Below are 24,713 nucleotides of genomic sequence, written 5' to 3'. Positions count from 1 at the left end.
GCGTTGAACGGACTGCATTAACGCAATCTGAACCTGGCCTAAGGAGGTCAGATCGGGAGACCTTGGTGGTCATTCAACTGGCCCATGATAGCAAATCCACTTTCTAGGAAACTGTTCATGTAGGAGTGCTCGAACGAGACACCCTTAATTGATAGTATGCTGTGGTATATGGGGTACAAAGATAGTGAGGCCATTCTTCCCCAATGGAAACCTCAATGCCACTGGATATCTGAAATTGCTACATGATGATGTGTTGCCCTCTTTATGCACTCAAGATGGCACGTTCCCTGAGTTTTTCCAGCAAGATGGTGCACCATCACATTATGGGTGTCAGGTCCGAGCATTCCTACAAGGAATCTGACCCCCTCAGACTAGCATTTCTTCTGCGGTGTTGCTAATTCATCTGCCAGGTTCTGTGTAATCACAACAGAAGCCGACAGGATAGAAGAGATGGATTGCATAAAGTAAATACAAATAAAATAGGTAGATATATAGATGTCAGTGACAAATACAATAAGTAGAGTGTGTGCACATTACTGGACATGTATTTAATTAATAAAAGATTATTTTGGGGAAAAAATGGTATGGGCTCCCGCTCAATTTTCGCAACCAGCAGAGGGAAAGCCGATGACTAGAGGCAGATGTTTTAAAGCTTGGGAAGGGGGTAATACCCATGGAGCTTCCCATGCTATTATTATCAGCTCACAGCTGTATACTTAGCCTTTACTGGCTATTAAAATAGGGAAGCCCCCCAAAAAATGAAGTGGGGTCCCCCTATAATTATTAACCAGCAAAGACTATGCAGACAACTGCGGGCTGATATTAATAGTCTATGGAGGGGCCATGCATATTGGCCCCCCTGGCTAAAAACATCAGCTCTCAGCCGCCCCAGAAAAGGCACATCTCTAAGATGCGCCAATTCTGGCACTTAGCCTCACTCTTCCCACTTGCCCTGTAGTGGTGGCAAGTGGGGTAATAGTTTGAGGGCTTGATATCTCCATCTGGTGACATCAACTTCAAGGTTAGTAATGGAGAGGTGTCAATAAGATGCCCCCATTACTAACCCCATAGTCACATTTTAAGAAAACACAGACACTCAGAAAAAAGTCATTTATTTGAAATAATGATACCGAAGACTCCTTTAATATTCTAAATTAAACCATACTTACGACTTCACCTAACTCCTGCAAAGCCCTCGATCTCCTGTATTAAAATTAAAATAAAATTAAAATAAAAAAAAATACCATACCTGTCCGTCATTCCGTACCAAACTGTAATCCATATCTGGGGGATATACAGTTTTCAACCTGGACAGTGCCAAGTTGCCACTGCCCCGGCTGAATACCACTGGTGAATGAGCTGCTTGCAGTGCAGCTTCAGTGACTAGCGGTGACATCACTGAAGCTGCGCTCCCTCACAGCCTGAATCACGGTGACTTATTGACCGTGGGAAAATGCCAGTGATGAGGTGACCGGAGTCCAAGCTCAGTGTCTTCACAGCAGATCACCATGAGAAATTCTATATACAGTGGGGAAAAAAAGTATTTAGTCAGTCAGCAATAGTGCAAGTTCCACCACTTAAAAAGATGAGAGGCGTCTGTAATTTACATCATAGGTAGACCTCAACTATGGGAGACAAACTGAGAAAAAAAAATCCAGAAAATCACATTGTCTGTTTTTTTTTTCATTTTATTTGCATATTATGGTGGAAAATAAGTATTTGGTCAGAAACAAAATTTCATCTCAATACTTTGTGATATATCCTTTGTTGGCAATGACAGAGGTCAAACGTTTTCTGTAAGTCTTCACAAGGTTGCCACACACTGTTGTTGGTATGTTGGCCCATTCCTCCATGCAGATCTCCTCTAGAGCAGTGATGTTTTTGGCTTTTCGCTTGGCAACACGGACTTTCAACTCCCTCCAAAGGTTTTCTATAGGGTTGAGATCTGGAGACTGGCTAGGCCACTCCAGGACCTTGAAATGCTTCTTACGAAGCCACTCCTTCGTTGTCCTTGCGGTGTGCTTTGGATCATTGTCATGTTGAAAGACCCAGCCACGTTTCATCTTCAATGCCCTTGCTGATGGAAGGAGGTTTGCACTCAAAATCTCACGATACATGGCCCCATTCATTCTTTCATGTACCCGGATCAGTCGTCCTGGCCCCTTTGCAGAGAAACAGCCCCAAAGCATGATGTTTCCACCACCATGCTTTACAGTAGGTATGGTGTTTGATGGATGCAACTCAGTATTCTTTTTCCTCCAAACACGACAAGTTGTGTTTCTACCAAACAGTTCCAGTTTGGTTTCATCAGACCATAGGACATTCTCCCAAAACTCCTCTGGATCATCCAAATGCTCTCTAGCAAACTTCAGACGGGCCCAGACATGTACAGGCTTACAGGCTTAAGCAGTGGGACACGTCTGGCACTGCAGGATCTGAGTCCATGGTGGCGTAGTGTGTTACTTATGGTAGGCCTTGTTACATTGGTCCCAGCTCTCTGCAGTTCATTCACTAGGTCCCCCCGCATGGTTCTGGGATTTTTGCTCACCGTTCTTGTGATCATTCTGACCCCACGGGGTGGGATTTTGCGTGGAGCACCAGATCGAGGGAGATTATCAGTGGTCTTGTATGTCTTCCATTTTCTAATTATTGCTCCCACAGTTGATTTCTTCACTCCAAGCTGGTTGGCTATTGCAGATTCAGTCTTCCCAGCCTGGTGCAGGGCTACAATTTTGTTTCTGGTGTCCTTTGACAGCTCTTTGGTCTTCACCATAGTGGAGTTTGGAGTCAGACTGTTTGAGGGTGTGCACAGGTGTCTTTTTATACTGATAACAAGTTTAAACAGGTGCCATTACTACAGGTAATGAGTGGAGGAAAGAGGAGACTCTTAAAGAAGAAGTTACAGGTCTGTGAGAGCCAGAAATCTTGATTGCTTGTTTCTGACCAAATACTTATTTTCCACCATAATATGCAAATAAAATGAAAAAAAAACAGACAATGTGATTTTCTGGATTTTTTTTTCTCAGTTTGTCTCCCATAGTTGAGGTCTACCTATGATGTAAATTACAGACGCCTCTCATCTTTTTAAGTGGTGGAACTTGCACTATTGCTGACTGACTAAATACTTTTTTTCCCCACTGTATATGCATTCGATGTGTATATATCTATTCTATTCTAACCTGTCAGTATGATTTTACATGCAGCACAAGAATTGCTGGCTTTTCAAAGGACACCGGTGCATACAAATCAGACAGCACTTCCATGGTGCGAGTGCTGTGCATTTTTTTCTCTCATCCATTGACTTGCTTTGGCGAGTCTCATCTGAAATACGCAGCAAATCACAGCATGCTGCAATTTTTTTCTCAGTCTGATTTCAGCGGAGAAAAAAAATCGCAGTTGAGATGTCACCTATTGAATAACAGTGGTCAGAGTGCAATCCGATTTTTTATCGGATTGCACTTGTCCGTTTTTCATGCAAATAAGTGTGAGCCCTTAACCTGAGAATTGAGAATTTTGAGAATGTATGATCAGTCCTTGAGGAGAAAGAAGCAGATTTCTGTGATAAGATATATTACAAAGTTTCGTATTTTCATGAGTACTGTTGATTTATGAAGTAAAAATGTAAACAACTGTTACTCTTTAAGATTTCATTTTAGGTGTCGTTGTTTTCTACAATTGGTTCCTCAGCTACTTCCAGGTCCACAAAACTCCAGATAACTTTTATAATGCAATCTGAACAATATTAATGGCAGTTACAACAATTTTCTCTAATATTCTTTTTCTCTTTTAGCACCATATGCTGTGTTTGAAAGTGACTCATGCCCAACAGAAGGTGTAGGACCTTAGGATCTTATTACGGCTTTTCAATATACCAGTCCTCCCACACTGAAAGTCATGTCATCATTTTTAATTGCAAATATATGACATCAGTAACAAAACAAATACCTGTCGGCATAAAAAAAATTTGAATAAGCAGTAAAAAAAAAAGATAATAGCCAGTTGAAAGCATAATTTTGCAATGTTTGCTACTGTTCTTACTGACACTATTAATATTATGCAAATGTCACTTGAGATGCTCCTGAAAATATACATTATTTCATGAGATAAATGAAGACAAACTGCATTTAATGGATGGTAGTGTAAAGGGGTTAAGTAAAAATGTTTCTTGTATTTATTACTCTTTGCTAACTTGTATTGCTACGTATGTACATGTATTAACGCATGTATGACATGGTACTGCTACCCCTTCTGGGTATTACGTTTTACTGTATTATTTCGTCTACTTACACATAGTTGTGATAATGTTTACAGCATTTCATGGTTTGACATTTACAGTATAGGGAAAGTGTAGTAGTCTGTTTTGGACACTAGAGGGGGGCATTCTAGTATATAGAATTCGTAGTAGGATAGGGTTAAGTGTAGGAGGGGCTGCCCGGAGTTAAGGATAAAGAAGAATGGAAGTTAGTTCAGACGGCGCCAGGGTGCCCAAAGTGTCCACATGGGCTATAGGCCCAGGACGACTCGGCAGCCATGCAATGTTAAGCAGTGACAGCCCACATTATCCACGGCCACTGGACATCATTGCAGTGGGCCAGTACAGTAGAGAGAGGTTGTGGCAACTCATAGCCTGAGCGGATGCCTTTAATGTGGGAATCGGTTGGAGTGAGGAACAGAAAGAATTTGAAGCTTCACAGGGAACGGTACAGATGGTTCAGATGCTGTTCCAGAGGCAACCAAACCAGGTGGTTGATGATTTACAGTCTGGGGCAAAATAGGCAGAAGGAATTGTCATTATGGCAAGGTTAGGCCAGGAAGAAATTGGGAAGCAGTCTAAGGCCTGTCTCACACATCAGTTTTTTGCTTCAGTTAAAATCCGCTCAAATGGCGGACAACGGATCCGTTCTTGGACTGATGACAACATTTGTCACTGGACAGTTATTTTAACGGATCTGTTGAAGGAAGAATTTTAAAGGAACCGCTGCCTGGGGAGGAGAGAGAGAGAGAAAGAGAGAGAGAGAGAATTTTTTTCGCCGCCAGAACAGAGTTTAGGGTTAAATTTCCGAGCGAGGCAAATCCTCCGTGCATGCGCAATGTCAAATGCGGATCTGGCCTCCGAAAAAACGTTGCATGGTCCGTTCAGGCATGTCAGCGGACTCCAAAGTTTTGGCGGATCCGCAAAAAAACGGATCGAACGGATAGCCATCCGTCAAGATCCGCCGGTAATGCAACTCAATGGGAAAAAATTGGATCCGCCAAGCAAAATGGCGGATCTGTTTTTTTTGCACAACGGCGGATTTTGACGGATTTAAAAAAACTGATGTGTGAAACAGGCCTAACACAGACTGGTCCAGACGTGTGCTGTATGGAAGCTTCAGCAAAGTAGGGAAAGCTAAGGAAGCAAGCAAAGTTGAATGTGTATCCTACGATGTGCCAACTGTGGATATAATGTGTGAAGTTATCAGTAAAGAAACCGTTCAAGTTACTCTGGACTGTGTCTCAATTACTGGGAGTCACCTCGGAGATGGGCCATCGCCACTTGGGAAGTGCCTAGGGGGACCCAAATCTAGAGATGCAGGTATGCTGAAGAGTGAAATGCAATTGTCTGTGAGGGAAGGCCGGGACACTGATGCTTTAGTGTCTCTGGCCACGACTATAGTCCTGGCCTCCCCTTACAGTATCTCCAAGTAGAAGGATGGCAAAATAATGATGTGATACGGTATTTTATATTCCTTAATATTGAAATTGCAACACCAAGAAGGAAATGTTGTGGAATGAAATGTAAATTAAATTATATGGATAAAAATCACAGGATCGATAGACGTTGTAATGATATGAAAATGATGAATAAAAGTAAACACAATTTTTGAATAATTTTGATTTATTCAGTATTAAGTATTAATGCTACATACTGAAATAAATGCACTTATGTGCCTTGATATGCTATCTCTGAGATTATTAGTGGTGGCTTGAGGGATGTTCTATCATGTTGAATGCACTTAGGCAAGTCATCAAGATCTGCTGCTGGCAGCTCTCTTTGCAATTGCTGACCAATGAAGTCCCAGATGTGCTCAATTGGGCACTGAAAACATCTGGACACACTGCAGGCAACATTAGCATGTTTAGACCACACATTGTCATTTTGAAAAATGGCTCCTCAGATTCTTTGAAGAAATGGCGCACCATTAGTTTCATGATTGATCCATTGTGTACTGGAAGTGAAATTAGATTTTAGTAAGTGTAAGACATCAAATAATGTCAGATGGCATTTGGATGACACTTGTTTATGAGTCAGATAACCGGCTATAGGTGTCCCATTGACCTCACGCCACAACTCTCAAAGGCTATCTTGGTGCAGAACCAGACTACAAGGAAGTCTGGAATGGAGGTCCATCCTCTTAGCAAATGACTACTGCCTTTGATTTCAACTCAATTTTAACCGAAGCTTCCATGCATCATTTTGCTAAACAGTAGATTGTCTGGTCCTCCATGCCTCTCTTTTTCCTTCACCATCCTCTTTGACTTCTTAACTCCAGACCAGGAATTCATGCATCACTAGGCATCTGATGGCCCTACACGCTGTGCTATTGCAGCACGTCATGACATCCCAACATTATCATGCGTGGTGAACAATGATGCTTAAGGTCTAGACCAGCCAGTAGTCTTGGAGTGAAAAGGTTGTAGAGAATGGGTCAATGGGGAAAAGAAAATGTGAGTTAAAAGGATTGTAAGACATCCTACATTTGGAGTCTGTGTTGGGGTCTGCTTTGGGTTTTGGAGAGACTCCAGAGCATAATAAGGAAAATTATCATTCAATTTGCATCTAATATCTTTGCCGTGTATCAAAATTCCCTGCAAAATTGACGTGATATGCTAAACTCCAATCTCAGCAAATCCACTCATCTCTGATGTGCATTAATATATTCTTTCAATGCATGCATAAAAATGGTTTAGCTCTCTAGGATAGGTGTGGACAGATACTTACTGAACAAGGTGTGGTAGATCAACTCATTCGGCTTCTTAAAGAGGTAGACACGCTTCTATTTAAAGCCTGCCTGGTTTATTGCATTCCTCATAAACCATGTCACCAGAAAATGTACTGTAAATACAGCCTTTGTCGGGCAGAAGATAAGACATAAAATAACAAGTCTACACAATAGTGCTGGTTAGCCCACCTGGCTTACCTGGCTTAGACTCCAGCTTTCATGTCCTTTAGCAAGGGACATTCAATCAGGAGACCTGCAATCTCCATACCTTCAGCTTTCCTTAACACAAGAGCACATCTCCAGTGCTTTCACCTTCAGACCTACCCACACTCAGATGCTCTAGAAAGCTGGGTGTTTATCCTCTGGACTGCTCCCACTTTACAGTTGTTCAATCATTCTAGCACTAAACATGTCCAATTAACCCCTCTCATTACTTAGTGTGCTGGATGATTTTTCCTAGGTTTATACTACTGAAGCTAACAACCTTAGGCCCCTTTCACACATGAGTTTTTTGCCATCAGTCACAATCCGTAGTTTTTAGAAAAAAACGGATCCGGCGACGGATGCCGCTGGATCCGTTTTTTTTCTCATAGACTTGTATTAGCAACGGATTGTGACAGATGGCCTAACGTTTCGTCCATTGTTCGCCAGATCCGTCAAAAAATTTTTGTCTGGCGGCCGGACACAACGCACAAAGCAACGTTTTTTGTGTCCGACGAAAAATCGGACAGCGCCGGATCCGTCGCTTGCTGGAATGAAAGCCTATGGGTCCAGGATCCGTCGTCATCCGTCAAATGACGGATGTCGGCGACAGATCCGCTTCTTTTAACTGAGCATGATCCTGACAGGTTAAAACACAAAATAAAGAATAGATATATACACATAAACTATATATATATATATATATATATATATATACACACACACATGTCATTGATACAAATATATATTTATATATATATATATATATATTTATAGTTCATAGAGTTCTACATAGCATAATAGCCGCTAAATCATTAAATCAATTGCCGGCTTCTGTAAAATCATTACCGAACCCGACATGACATGACACATGGTTTACATAAAGTAAACCATGTCATATCAACATGAATTATATATGTCAATGTTTAATCGATTTCGTAGTTTGTGCTAGGAAAAATTTGGAACTCTAGGGGTTAAATTTAAGGCTATTATCGTGGAAATAAATTGCTTGGGCTTCCACACAATTTTCTCCACCAGAGAGGGAAAGCCAGTGACTGAGGGCAGATATTAATAGCCTAGAGAGGAACCATTGTTTTGGGCCCCCCTGGCTAAAAAAAATCTGCCCCCAGCCACCCCAGAAAAATGTCTCTATAAGATGTGCCAATTCTGGGTTTAGCCCTTCTCTTCCCACTGCCGTGTAGTGGTGGCATGTGGAGTAATAAAGGGTTAATGTCCCCTTGCTATTGTAAGGTGACATTAAGCCAGGTTAATAATGGAGAGGTGTCAATAAGATACCTATCCATTATTAATCCTATAGTGTGAAAGGGTTAAACAAAACACACAGACATTAATTAAAAATTATTTTAATGAAATAATGACACACACTTTTTGACCAAATGTATTATACAGCCAATTCAACTGAAGCCATCGATCCCCTGTAAAATAAATAAGCAACAATATGCATACCTCTCCGCAGATAAGTCACTTTCCACGCCGTAAATCTATCACAAGGGGTTAACTAGTTTACAACCGGGACCGATGCTAATGTGACCAGCCCGGCTGTAAACCATTGCAGAATGAATGAAATCATGTCTGCACAGGCGCATGGGCTGAACTTTTTCCCACGCTATCAAGTTCACTTCAGGTCAGCCAGGAACTCCGCGCAGCCTCACTGACTACTGCTGATGGCACTGAGGCTGCGCAGAGTCCCCGGCTGACAGGAGGTGAACTCAGGAAAGTTCAGAAACTTTCCCATGCTTATTAGTTCATCTCCTGTCAGCATTCATTCTGCAGTGGTTTACAGCAGGGCTGGTAGCATTAGCAGCGGTCCCTGTTGTAAACTAGTTAACCCCTTGTGATGGATTGCAGTGGGGAGCCTGACTGAATGGCGGAGACATATGGATATTGTTGTTTTTTTATTTTTTGTTTTTCTTTTACAGTACAACAAGGGATTCTGTTGGATTAGCAAAATAATACATTTGGTCAAAAATTTTGTGTGATTATTTCATTAAAAGAATTTTTAATTAATGTGTGTGTCTTTTTTAACCCTTTACTAATATAGGATTAATAATGGAGAGGTGTCTTATTGACACCTCTCCATTATTAACCTGGCTTAATATATATAATATATGAATCTCAGTGTGGGTGTGTATGTATGTATGTATGTATGTATGTCCGGGATTGGCATCCATACCATCGCAGCTACAGCCACAAAATTTGACACAATCACACGTCAGGACCCCGAGAGCATCATAGGCTATGTTGTGAGGCAAAATTTTAACCCCACGCATTCCAATTCACCAAACAATTTTGCCCCTATCTACATAATGAGGAAAAAGTGTATGTATTGGCATCTGCACCGTCGTAGCTACAGCCACAAAATTTTGCACAGCCACACGTCTGGACCCCGAGAGCATCATAAGCTATGTTGTGAGGCAAAATTTTAACCCTGCGCGTTCCAATTCACCAATTTTGCCCCTATCTACATAATGGGGAAAAAGTGTATGTATGTATTGGCATCTGCACCGTCATAGCTACAGCCACAAAATTTTGCACAGTCACAAGTCTGGATCCCGAGAGCGTCATGTTGTGAGGCGAAATTTTAACCCCGCGCATTCCAATTCACCAAACAATTTTGCCCCTATCTACATAATGGGGAAAAAGTGAAAGGAAAAGTGTTGAAGGCAAATTGACAGCTGCCAGATGTGAACAAGGGGACTTAAAGAATGAGAGTGATGGCGCCAAACAGTATATACCATACAGTTGCTAAGGTGGGGCCCTGACATGGGATACTCACCACACACGGGGATATGAACACACACAAAAAGCGCCACACACTACCACGTGCTTCAACACATACAGTGGAGAAAATAAGTAATTAGTCAGCCACCAATTGTGCAAGTTATCCCACTTAAAAAGATGAGAGAGGCCTGTAATTGATATCATAGGTAGACCACAACTATGAGAGTCAAAATGAGAAAATAAATCCAGAAAATCACCTTGTCTGATTTGGCAAGATTTATTTAGCAAATTATGGTGGAAAATAAGTATTTGGTCATCTAAAATCATGCAAGATTTCTGCCTCTCACAGACCTGTAACTTCTTCTTTAAGTGGCTCCTCTGTCCTCCATTCATTACCTGTAGTAATGGCACCTATTTGAACTTGTTATCAGTATATAAGACACCTGTCCACAACCTTAAATAGTCACACTCCAAACTCCACTATGGTGAAGACCAAAGAGCAGTGAAAGGACACCAGAAACAAAATTGTAGCCCTGCACCAGGTTGGAAAAAATGAATCTGCAAAAGGCAAGCAGCTTGGTGCGATAAAATCAACTGTGGGAGCAATAATAAGAAAATGGAAGACATACAAGACCACTGATAATCTTCCTCGTTCTGTGGCTCCACACAAGATCTCACCCTGTGGGATCAAAATGATCTCAAGAACAGCGAGCAAAAATCTCAGAACCACACGAGGGGACCTAGTGAATGACCTGCATAGAGCTGGGACCACCGTAACAAAGGCTACCATCAGTAACACACTATGCCGCCAGTGATTCAGATCCTGCAGTGCCAGACATGTCCCCTTGCTTAAGCCAGTACATGTCCAGGCCCATCTGAAGTTTGCTAGAGAGCATTTGGATTATCCAGAAGAGTATTGGGAGAGTGTCATATGATCTGATGAAACCAAAGTAGAACTGTTTGGTAGAAACAAAACTTGTGTTTGGAGGAAATAGAATGCTGATTTGTATCCAAAGAACACCATACCTACTGTGAAGCATGGGGGTGGCAACATCATGCTTTGAGGCTGTTTCTCTGCAAAGGGGCCAAGATGACTGATACGTGTACATGAAATAATGAATGGGGTCATGTATCGTGAGATTTTGAGTGCAAACCTCCTTCCATCAGCAAGGGGATTGAAGATGAAATGTGGATGGGTCTTTCAGTATGATAATGACTCCAAGCACACCACTAGGGCAACGAAGGAGTGGCTTCATAAGAAGCAAATGAAGGTCCTGGAGTGGCCTAGCCAATCTCCAGATCTCAACACCATAGAAAACCTTTGGAGGGATTTGAAAGTCCGTGTTGCCCAGCGACAGGCCCAAAACATCACTCCCTTAGAGGAGATCTGCATGGAGGAATGGGCCAACATACCACCAACAGTGTGTGCCAACCTTGTGAAGACATACAAAAAACGTTTGACCTCTGTCATTGCCAACAAAGGATATATAACAAAATATTGAGATGAACTTTTGTTAATGACCAAATACTTATTTTCCACCATAATTTGAAAAATAAATCTTGCCAAATCAGACAAGGTGATTTTCTGGATTTGTTTTCTCATTTTGACTCTCATAGTTGTGGTCTACCTATGATGTCAATTACAGGCCTCTCTCATCATTTTAAGTGGGAGAACTTGCACAATTGGTGGCTGACTAAATACTTTTTTTCCCCACTGTATACCACCCTCAGTAAACATTTCACCACACATACACCAATCTCGCCACATAAAATTGGAAACACAAAAATCACCACTCAAAACTCGCCACGCTGTCCCAGAGCTGTTTAAAAGATGAAAAATGAGCTGTGATTAGTTGCTATCAGCAACAGGCTTCTTGGTAGACAGTTGTGGTAACTGAGGCCTATTATTCTTATCATTTCTATGGTGTTATCGTCCTTCTGTAAAGCAGGAAATAACACAATTTATTACCGTGCCAACACAGACCACCCTCTGACTCAGACTGCAGGGGGAGCCCAGTATCACACAGGATAGGATTAGATACACGGCTCAGCAGTCAGTATCACACAGGATAGGATTAGATACACAGCTCAGCAGTCAGTATCACACAGGAGAGGATTAGACACACAGCTCAGCAGTCAGTATCACACAGGAGAGGATTAGATACACAGCTCAGCAGTCAGTATCACACAGGAGAGGATTAGACACATGGCTCAGTAGTAAGTATCATACAAAATAGGATTAGATACACAGCTCAGCAGTCAGTATCACACAGGATAGGATTAGATACGCAGCTCAGCACACAGTATCACACAGAATAGGATTAGATACACGGCTCAGCAGACAGTATCACACAGAATAGGATTAGATACACGGCTCAGCAGACAGTATCACACAGGATAGGATTAGATGCACAGTTTTTATGTGCAATATAATCATTATATTTTGATATAACTAACCACAGTTGGTTACTATGCCCAGGCAACTCCGAGCTCTTCAACTAGTATATATGTATGTGTGTGTGTGTGTCTCAATGACCTGTATGTGTATATATATATATATATATATGTATTCTATGTGTATATATATATTCTTTCGATTCTAACATGTCAGTGTGATTTTACTGTACAGCGCACTGAATTGCCGGCTTTTAAAAAAATGGATGCGTCAAAAAATGGAAGAAACAGATGGAAAAAATGATGCTTTTTTTTGCCGGATCCGCTAGCCAATGGATTGTAACTAGTGTTGAGCATTCCAATACTGCAAATATCGGGTATCGGCCGATATTCGCTGTATCGGAATTCCGATACCGAGTACCGATATTTTTTTAATATGGGATACCGGAATTGGAAGTTCCCATAATGCAATGAGCCACTGTTGTGGCTGTGATTGGCTGCTGAAATGATGTAATCATGATCCGCGGTCTAAGCGCATCATGATGCATGGTGTGTGCCGACTGCGGGGGGTCTGTACAGGCCTGCTGGGGGCCTGTGCCAGCTTCCGGGGGTCTGTACAGGCCTGCCGGGGGCCTGTGCCGGCTGTCGGGGGCCTGTGCCGGCTGTCGGGGGTCTGTACGGGCCTGCCGGGGGCCTGTGCCGGCTGCCGGGGGTCTGTACGGGCCTGCCAGGGGCCTGTGCCGGCTGTCGGGGTCTGTACGTGCCTGCCGGGGGCCTGTGCCGGCTGTCGGGGGTCTGTACGGGCCTGTGCCGGCTGCCGGGGGTCTGTACGGGCCTGCCGGGGGCCTGTGCCAGCTGCCGGGGGTCTGTGCGGGCCTGCTGGGGGTCTTGTGTGTGTGCAGGCATCGTCCGATGGGACTACAAGTCCCATCGGGCAATGCCTGCTACAATGACAGTGATTAACACATTATCCAATGATGGGACAGTAGTAGTCCCATCATCCGGCTAATGTGTTGAATGTAGAAAAACAAAAAAACATACACACTACATACATACTACATATATGCAACATTCATACAACATACATACATACTACATACTACATGCATACTTCATACTACCTACTACATACAACATACTACATTCATACCACATACATACATACTACATACATACAGTATATACTACATTCATACAACATACATACTACATACTTACTACATACATACAACATACATACAAAATACATACTACATACATACTACATACAACATACATACTACATACAATACATTCATACATTCATGCAATAAATACATACTACATATATACTACATTCATAAAACATACATACATAGTATATACTACATACATACAACATGCTACAGACATACAACATACATACTACATACATACTACATACAATACTTTCATACATTCATACAATACATACATACTACATATATACTACATTCATACAACATACATACATAGTACATACTACATACATACTACATACATACAACATGCTACATACATACAACATACATACTACATATATACTACATACAATACATTCCTACATTCATACAATACATACATATAGATATACAGTACATATAACATAGAGTACATACTCCCCATCACTTGTCACTTTGATCTCCGAAGCCAGTGTCATCTATGAAAAAAATTAGAAAAAAACAAACAAGCAATATACTCCCAGATCCGCAGAAATCCACGAGTGTCCCACGACGATCTGCTGCACTGCATGACTGAGAGGTTACTATCGTTCACTGGTCTCACTTTATGGCAAAAGCTGCATGGGAACTTTCTCACACAGCAATGCCAAAAGTGAGACTAGGGACTATTTTTTTTACAGTGGCGGAGGAATACAGTACGGAAGGATACCTACTTCCCGTCATTGGATTCCTGGAGCCACTAGAGAGCAGTTGTATCAGCTGATGCTGCTGTTCTCCACGGGAGATCGGCGTGGGACACTCGTGGATTTCTGCAGATCAGGGAGTATATCGGTTGTTTGTTATTTTCATATTTTTTCACAGATGACACTAGCTTCGGGGATCAAAGTGACAAGTGATGGTGAGTATGTACTCTATGTTATATGTACTGTAAGTCTATATGTATGTATTGTATGAATGTATGAATGTATTGTATGTAGTATGTATGTAGTATGTATGTTGTATGTCTGTAGCATGTTGTATGCATGTTGTATGTATGTAGTATGTATGTAGTACCTATGTATGTATGTTTTATGAATGTAGTATATATGTAGTATATATGTAGTATGTAGTATGCATGTATGTTGTATGAATGCAGTATATATGAAGTATGTATGTAGTATGTATGTATATTGTATGAATTTTGTATATATGTAGTATGTATGTATTATGTAGTATGTATGTATGTATGCTGTATGAATGTAGTATATATGTAGTATATATGTATGCTGTATGAATGTAATATATATGAAGTATGTATGTAGTATGTATGTATGTTGTATGAATGTTGTATATATGTGGTATGTAGGTAGTATGTATGTATGTTGTATGAATGTAGTATATATGTAGTATGTTTGTAGTATGTTTGTATGTTGTATGAATGTTGTATATATGTAGTATGTATGTAGTATGCATGTAGTATGTATGTATGTTGTATGAATGTAGTATATATGTAGTATGTATGTAGTATGTAGTATGTATGTATGTTGTATGAATGCAGTATATATGTAGTATGAATGTAGTATATATGAAGTATGTATGTAGTATGTATGTATGTTGTATGAATGTAGTATATATGAAGTATGTATGTAGAATGTATGTATGCTGTATGAATGTAGTATATATGTAGTATGTATGTAGTATGTATGTTGTATGAATGTAGTATGTATGTAGTATGTATGTATGTATGTTGTATGAATGTAGTATATATGTAGTATGCATATAGTATGTACGTATGTTGTATGAATGTAGTATATATGAAGTATGTATGCAGTATGTTGTATGAATATTGTATATATGTAGTATGTATGTAGTATGTATATTTTTTTTTTACATTCAACACATTAGCCGGATGATGGGACTACTACTGTCCCATCATTGGATAATGTGTCAATCACTGTCATTGTAGCAGGCATAGCCCGATGGGACTTGCAGTCCCATCGGACGATGCCTGCACACAGACACAAAGACCCCCGGCAGCCCGCACAGACCCCCGGCAGCTGGCACAGACCCCTGGCAGGCCCGTACAGATCCCCGGCAGTCCGCACAGACCCCCGGCAGCCGGCACAGACCGCCGGCAGGCCCGCACAGACCCCCGGCAGGCCAATACAGACCCCCGGCAAGCCCGCACAGACCCCGCCCACACACACAGACACGCACAGTGTATGTATGTATGTTGTATGAATGTTGTATATATGTAGTATGTATGTAGTATGTATACTTTTTTTTTACACTCAACACATTAGCCGGATGATGGGACTACTACTGTCCCATCATTGGCTAATGTGTCAATCACTGTCATTGTAGCAGGCATAGCCCGATGGGACTTGCATTCCCATAGGACGATGCCTGCACACAGACACAAAGACCCCCGGTAGCCCGCACAGACCCCTGGCAGCCGGCACAGACCCCCGGCAGGCCCGTACAGACCCCTAGCAGCCGGCACAGACCCCCGGCAGCTGGCACAGACCCCTTGGCAGGCCCATACAGACCCCCGGCAGCCGGCACAGACCCCCAGCAGGCCCGCACAGACCCCCCGGCAGGCCCGTACAGACCCCCGGCAAGCCCGCACAGACCCCGCCCGCACACACAGACACGCACAGTGTCCGCCCACGCACCGCCCACACTCTTCCCCCTCCCGAAAAGGATGTGCAAGTACCGAAAGGGTTTTTTTTAATTCCAATATTTCTGTCCCATTGACTTGAATGGGACTTCTGGTATCGGAATCGGCGATACCCAATACTTTTTGGGTATCGGCCAATCCAATCCGATCCGATATTTCTCAATATCGGACGGTATCACTCATCACTAATTGTAACTGATGGAAAAACTGATGTGTGAAAGGGGCCTAAGTGCTACATATCTCCCCTCTCCTCTTGAACTTTATCAGTGATTTTGTCACAAAGGTTATCAAAAATATTGATCTAAAATTTATGACTTTATAATCTAGACATTTTCTTATGTATAATATTCTAAATGAAAGAGATTATCAAATATTTTAAAATTCAAATGCACCAGTTTAGAATTTTTTTTGTGAAACGTTCTACTCACTGTGAATTGTATTACTGCAAGGCCTTTAAATGTGTTGAAAGACATATCTAAAACTTTGAGGTCTCCCAAAAGTGTATCCAATCCCTTTAACCCTTACTGAAATACGACGTACGACATATGCTGGCCCCCTGAGTTTGATGCGAGCTCGAAGACCATTCCCCCAGATGATGGCTGTTTTGTACAGCCATCATCTGCCTCTAACAGTGGCGGGTGGAACAAAGCTCTGAACATGGCTGTTAATATGTTAAATTGATATTCACATTTAAAGTGAACCTGTCAGCAGGTTTGTGCACATTAACCTGCAGATAGTGCCATTATACTGATTAAAATTATACCTTGGCTGATGAAATCCCTCTTGTGGTTATTTAATCTTTAATTTCAGTTTTCAGTTAAAGACATTCTCAGGCTCCGGAGAGGGGCTGTGGGGTGGTTGCTAGGTGGTGCTCTGCTTAGCTATTTGTCTGTATGGCTTGTGACAGATCAGTGATCCCTCAGTGACTTGCCTCCTATTTTACATACTGAATATATGTTTTTTAAAAAAAATCACATTCAGAAGGCAGGCACTGTTGTTGGGACCTGCGCTGTAGCATGATCGCAGCTATAATGTCCATTTAACTATTATATTTGGTGATTTAAATTTATTCAGAAAAAAAAATTCTCTCTCAAAATGACATAGTTGCGCAGTTGCATCTATCGGCGCTATTTTGAGAGATTATTTTTCTTAATAAATTTGTAAAACCAAATAAAATAATTAAATGGACATTATAGATGTGATCATGTTACAGCGCAGGCGCCGCAGCAGGCACCTGATTGCTGAATGTGAATTTTCTTTTTTTTTTTAGAACATATTATATTCAGTATGTAAAATACTGGGCAGGACACCGAGGGATCAGTGACTGGTCATAAGACTTCAGTATGAATATCTAAGCAGAGCACCACATAAAAATGCCCCACAGGCTGCCCCGAAGCACGAGAATCTCGATAACTGAAAGCTGAAAATAAAGATTAAACAACAACCACGTGACATGACGGATTTCCTCATCCAAGGTATTTTAATCAACATAACGATGCCAACCTGACACTGTCTGTAGGCTTATCAGCACAATCCTGCTGATAGGTTCCCTTTAACAGGTGATTTTAGCTATACTTAGCACTGATGATGCATTGCTATGTATAGTGCAAGCGACTGGATGATCACAGCTTCAAGTCCCCTAATGGGGACTAACAAATAAAGTCAAAAGTGTTAAAAATGTTTTTAAAAAATCTGAAAAAAATAAAACAAATATATAAAAGATTCAAGCAACCCCCTTTACCCCATTAAAAATTAGAAATAAAAAATACACATATATGGTATCTCTGCTTTCATAAAAGTCTGATCTATCAAAATAAAAAAGAAATTAGTCTGCTTGGGAAGCAGCAAACCGAGAAAAAAAAAATCAAAACTCCAGAATTTTTCTGCCACGGCAACAAGATAAAAAATATAATAACAGCTGATCAAAATATTGTATCTATACTAAAGTGATACCACTAAAAACTTTGACTCTGGGTGCAAAAAATGCCCTCACACAGGTCCATATCGTGAAAATTAAAAAAGTTACGGCTCTCAGAAGACGGTAGCAAAATTTGTTTATAACAAACTAGAAGGTGGCCCGATTCTAACGCATCGGGTATTATAGAATATATATGCAGTTTATTTTTGAAGATTTAATAATAATGCAATAATGCACCCCCCAATCCTGATATGTATGGTTCTCTCACCCCCAATCCTGATATGCATGCTACCCCTCAACCCCCTATCCTGGAATGCATGGTCCCCTGACCCCCCTATCCTGGAATGCATGGTCCCCTGACCCCCCAATCCTGGAATGCATGGTCCTCTCACCCCCCAATCCTGGTATGCATGGTCCTCTCACCTCTCTTTCCTGGTATGTATGGCCCTCTTACTCCCCTTTCGGGGTATGCATGGTCCCCTCACCCCCCAAACCTGGAATGCATGGTCCCCTCACCCCCCTTTCCGTGTAGCCATGACCAATCAGCGTCGCGGCCCTCTGTCCGTGACCAATCAGCCACACGGCCCTGTAGCCGTGACTAATCACTGCCGCGGCCCTCTAGCATGTAAAAAAATAATATTAAAAAATGAAAAAAACTTATTCTCACCGTCAGAAGGTGAGAATAACCTTTTTTTATTTTAATTCTCTTTTTTACAGATTAAGGCCTGCGCCCGATTGAGCGCTGCACCCGACTGCGCCTGCTGCTGATTGGTTGCGGCCTGGCGGCCGCAACCAATCAGCGGCAGGTGTAGCTTACCGTTACAAACAGCTGCGCCTGTCGCTGATTGGTTGCGGCCTGGCGGGGGCCTGGTGGCCGCGACCGATCAGCGACCCGCGATTTCGGTTACAGACAGACATGATAAGGCGTTTATATATATAGATTTCCGAATCTTTTTTAACTGCTTATATAAAGTAAAAAGTGTGCATGTTTGGTATCTGCGTAACCATACTGATATGGAGAATCATATTTCCAGGTTATCTTTACTGTTAATTTGTAAACATTGAACATTGTACATTGAACATTGTAAATTAAAATAAAACACCAAAATTCTGTAATTGCGTATTTTTCACTATTTTGCATCACTTGTAATTGTTTCCTGCTTTCTAGTACATCACATAATAAAATGGATGACATAATTCAAAACTGAAACTCAATCTGCAAAAAAATAAGTTCTCACATGGTTATGTGGATAGAAAAATAAAGTTCTGGCTGTTGGAATAAGGGTAAAAAAAAAACAAAACGCAAAAACAGAAAATTGCCTGGTCAGGGAGGAGTTAAAGCTCTATAAAGCAAGTACAGTTTTAATTAGCTAAATGAGACCTCACTGTAGAAACAGATGGTAACCTGAATGTAACTGCACTAATGAATTCTCATGTTTTTTTTTTATTTGAAAACGTCCAAAAATTATCCCTCTTAGTCATTTGTGGTCAGAGAAATCATTCTCTGTGAAACACTGGCTCAAATTAATGGTGTAACTGTCAGAGGAAACATCATCCATCTGTGATTTAGACAAGTGATGTGCCAAATAATTCAAATGCCCCTCTGCCTGCTTTCTCTCCAATAATACAACTGCTTGTGGCCTTCCTTTGGTAGTACTATTGCTCAGATGGCTGGTGCCTTTTATTTCCCCGCTGCCAAAAAGGACATAACAAGAAATGCTAGGTAAAGTGGATATAAAATGTCTACACAGTACACACCCTATTAAAATGCCAGTATTTTGTCATTTAAAAATATCATACCAGAATGAATCATATTAAAACTTTTTCCTCCTTTAATGTCACCCATAATCTGCATAGTTCAATTGAAAATAAACTGAAATCTTTTCTAGTGGAAAAAAAAAAAATAATGAACACAAATAATCTGTTTTTACAAATATGCACACTCTTAAGCTAATACTTTGTTGAAATACCCATTGAATTTTTCATAGCATTTAGTAATTTTGAGTAAAAATGTATCAGCATGGCACATCTGCAATTGCTAATCTTACCCCATTCTTCCTTGCGATAGCACTCCAAATTAGTCAGATTGTGAGGGCATCTCTTCAGGTTAACTCACAGATTTTCAATTGGATTCAGGGATGGACTCTGGCTGGGCAATTCCAAAACTTTGAAATTTTTCTGTCAAAGCCATCCTTTTGTTGATTTGTTGGTATGATTAGGGTCATTGTCCTTCTGAAAGTTAAAATTCAGCTTTATTTTTACCTATTTGACAAAGGCCTAAAGGTTTTGCTGCAAACTTGACTCATATTAGGAACTATTCAGAATTCCCTGCACTTCGACTAAAGCTCCAGTTCCACCTGCCTCCACCATGGTTCAGTGTGGGTATGGTGTTCTTTTAGTGATGTGTAGTTTTGGCTTTGCACTAAACACCTCTTTAGGAATTATAGCCAAAAAGTTCAACGTTAGTCTCATCAGACTATAACATGTTTTCCCACATGCTTTTGGCAGACTTGATGCAGGTTTTGGCGAAACATAGCAGGGCTTGGAAATGTTTCTGTGTAAGAAAAGGCTTCAATCTGGCCACCATACTTCACAGGCCAGGGAGATTGTTGCACCAACAAGTACTTGCCAGAAATTCCTTGAACTCCTTTTGTGTTGCTGTTGGCCTCTTAGCAGCCTCGTAGACTATTTTTTTTTGCCCTTTCATTAAGTTTGAGGAACATTCAGTTACAGATAATGTCAATGTTGAGCCAAATTTAGGCCACATCTTAATGACTGTCCTCACAATGTTCAGTGGTGCATCTAATGCTTTGGTAAATTGGAAGTACACCTGTACAGGAGTGTAAATGAGGGGGCAGGGGGTGTTATACAGTACACTAGAAACTTGTAAAATAGGCCATAAAGGTGGTGACCGTACTTTATATTGGGAAAACTTGGTGACAAGTTTCATTAGATGTAATTAGCTCATTCTGATCACAACTACACCCCCAACTATAATAGGGAACATAATAGTGTATTCAAAGTTTTACACTCACTTTTTTAGTTTTACAATTTTTATTTTTCTCTTTCAGTTTCTTTCTCAATGGATTTGTACAGAATATGGGTAACATTAAAAGGTGGAAAAAGTTCTGAAATTATTTTAATGAGATTTTTACATGACAAAACCATGCTATTTTAGCTGAGGTTTACAAACTTTTTATATCCACTGTAGCTAGGTACATGTACAGTAATAAAACTGTGGCAGCAGTATAAGTGTGCTGTGTACAATTGTTAAATTGGACTAGCAAAACAGGAGGGCAAAAATAGGCTTCCACAGTCTACATTTTTTAAACTTTTTTTTTCAATAGAATTAAACTACACTACCAAAATTGTCATGATAAAAAAATTTAACCCCTTCCAGCAACAAATCTGTTATGCCAACGGTGAGCATCAGTAGTCATACAAAATCAGGTACACCTGTGCTATGTAGAGTCACTCGTAGCGTACCTGAAAAATAGCGCACTCCACCAGTGGTAGCAAGCACAGTGAATCCGGTTAGGTCACCAGCAATACCAGTGCTAGAAAAGTCTACCCGTAGTACCCAATGTCAACCCCCCATAAGGTTCCGCATGTATGTAAAGTGCGTAAGGAAGATATGTAACTATGTAATGTAATACATTACCGTTAAGCACATGAGCCTACAGAGACTTACTGTATGAACTTTTAAAATTTTTTGTAATAACATGTTGAAGGACAATCGGGCCACAGGACTATATGTGACTAGGAACTTGTATATAGTTAACAACATGGCTCGGTAATGAACAATGACGCTTGGACTAATCATCACCAGGACTATTTTTAAGCTTTGGGTTTTTGTATTTTTGAAATTTTGTATACGATTGTTATTGTTCACTTATTATAATGTTTGTTTCCTCAGACCAGGAGTCCGGTTGCCACAGTGGCATTGCCTCCCTCACAGGGGGGTGATGACATGCTTGGAAGCAAGGAGGGGTTCCCTGACCAGATAGCACTTACATCCAACACTTTTCCTGACTCCAGATCAGAAGGGGGAGAACTAAACCTGGTTTCAGGGGAGCTTCTCTATGAGTTCTGGCCTGGAGGCGGGGTTAGTCAGTGTCTGGAACTGAGAGAGACAGAGTCTGAGTGAAGAGAGGAGAAAGGAGAACTGAAAGAAAATCCAAAAAGAAAATAGAATGGCACTAAGAAACAGTCTACTTACTGGTGGAGTGGGTGGACTCTGAGTCAGCGACAAAGCACGGTGATGAAGGTGCTTGCTTGAAAAAGCACACGAATCAATCCAAAAAATAAAGAAAAAAAAGCAGCACACTTCATTTACCGTATCATAAAAATCCTAAGTCCTTTATTTTAGAAAATCATGCATGGACAAGGTTTATGAGGGCAGGATAAGTGCAGGCATGCAGACAAGAAACAGGGCTATGGCCATTTCGCATTAAACACGTTTCCAAAGGTCCAGAATCTGGACCCGTGAAAGCGTGTTTAAAGGGAATCTGTCACCCCATTTTTCGACTATGAGCTGTCGGCACCAACATCAGGGGCTTATCTACAGCATTCTGTAATGCTGTAGATAACCCCCGATGTAACCTGAAAGATAAGAAAAAAAGAGTTACACTGCACTCACCCTGGCATTCGGCCCGGTCCGTTGGGTGTCACCATACAGTCCAGCGCCTCCCATCTTCCGACGGTGACATCCTCTTCTTTGCTGCCTGCCGTGGCTCCGGCGCAGGCGCAATGCTCTGCCCTGTTGAGGGCAGAGCAGAGTCCTGCAGTGTGTAGATGCCAGGAGAGGTCCAGCACCTGCACCTTGCTGTATTCTGCTCTGCCCTCAACAGTGCAGAGCAATGTGCCTGCGCCGGAGCCACGACAGGCAGCAAAGAAGAGGACATCGCCGTAAGAAGATGGGAGGCGCCGAACCGCAACACCCATTGGACCAAGACCGGACTGCCCCCGGTGAGTATAATCTAACTCCTTTTTCTTCTCTTTCAGGTTACATCAGGGGCTTATCTACAGCATTACAGAATGTTGTAGATAAGCCCTTGATGTCGGCGCCGGCAGTTCATAGTCGAAAAATGGTGTGACAGATTCCATTTAATGCGAAATGGCTGTAGTCCTGTTTCTTGTCTGCATGTCTGCACTTATCCTGCCCTCATAAACCTTGTCCAGGTATGCTTTTCTAAAATAAAGGACTTAATTTTTATGATATGGTAAGCGAAGTGTGCTGCTTTTTCCTTATTTTTTAGATGTGAAAGAGAACATGGGGAGTGGAGCTGTGACCAAGGTTACCCCAGAGTACAGCGCTAGAAGCCAGATGCCGGAGTCCTTGGCTGATGGGTACAACAGTTCCAGCAGCTGAATCTGGAGGGCAGGGAATTGCAGGTCTCCTGGCCCAGAAAACCCCAGAAGGCACAGCAGCAGACCAGAGCCTGGAGCCACCACAAAGGAGTGACACCTGCAATAGGCTCAAGCTGCCTGCCATATGGGAAAGTACTTCAGAACAATAAGGAACAGAGGACTGAGCATAGCTTTAGGCAGCAAGGACCTCAGAGGACAGCACAGTACGGAGACTTCAAAACCCATCTGGCTTAGTGAATCCTAGGTTGCTTCCAGGTGTAACAACTATAGTGGATACTACAGGGGTCTCTTGGCAAGAAGCACAATCACAGCAGAGTCCAGAGTTAAGTGAATCAAGTTTATATGAACACAGCAAAACCATGCGTGCACAGTGTGAACAAGGCAAACACAAAAGTCAATAAACTGCCGCTAGGGGTCAGCGGCCAGTTGCAGGGTATACGCTTTTCAAAGTATCGAATGCTTGGAGCATAGTTTAGAAACAAAGCCCAGAATGTTATAACCGGCCACTATGGAAACAGATGCCGTTATCAGTACGGTATAGTTCTCAGAAAGTCTATCCAGTGGGTACCCTAACCCTGGTCCGGTTAGGGCACGGCACGGCCGCTGAGTCAGCCGGAATCGCAGAACCACAAGTAGCAAGCACACGGTAGATTCTTTAGGACGGAGCAAACAGTAAGTCTCACCGATCAGGTGGCAGCGGGTAACGAGACAGCAGAGCAGCGGAGACAGCCAGCGGCTGTGGAGCGGGCAGCAGCAGAGGTGTGCAGTATAGTCTCTTGAAGCAACCACGAATGGAACAACCTCAGCAGGCTACAGCAGCTGTGAAGCCAGGACAACCCAGTACTCAAAGGAACACAGGCAGAATACTCCATCATTGATTAATGACTGGGGTGGAGTCTTAAAGGCAGCAGACAGGAACACATGAAGGCCCGACCACCATCTTGGAGAAGGGCAAAATTCCAGAACATAGCAAAAGTGTCCAGAGTCCTGACATTACTCCCTTCTTAGAAGCGGCCTCAGGACGATCCCGAACCTGGTTTCTCGGGGAATCTCTGATGGAAAAGAGAAATCTTTCTTTGAGCGCTGATGTTCTCCACCGGTTCCCAAGAGTCTTCTTCAGGGGGATACCCCTGCCATCTAATCAAATACTGGAGCCGACCTCTGCGAATTCTGGAGTCAATAATGTCATCGACCACGAATTCCTCTTGCCCATCAATTATCACCGGCCGTGGAGGTGGCACAACACG

This window comes from Dendrobates tinctorius, unplaced genomic scaffold, assembly GCF_039654945.1.
Source record: "Dendrobates tinctorius isolate UK_male_01 unplaced genomic scaffold, ASM3965494v1 ptg000062l, whole genome shotgun sequence".
NCBI lineage: Eukaryota > Metazoa > Chordata > Amphibia > Anura > Dendrobatidae > Dendrobates > Dendrobates tinctorius.
This window is presented reverse-complemented; position numbering follows the sequence as displayed.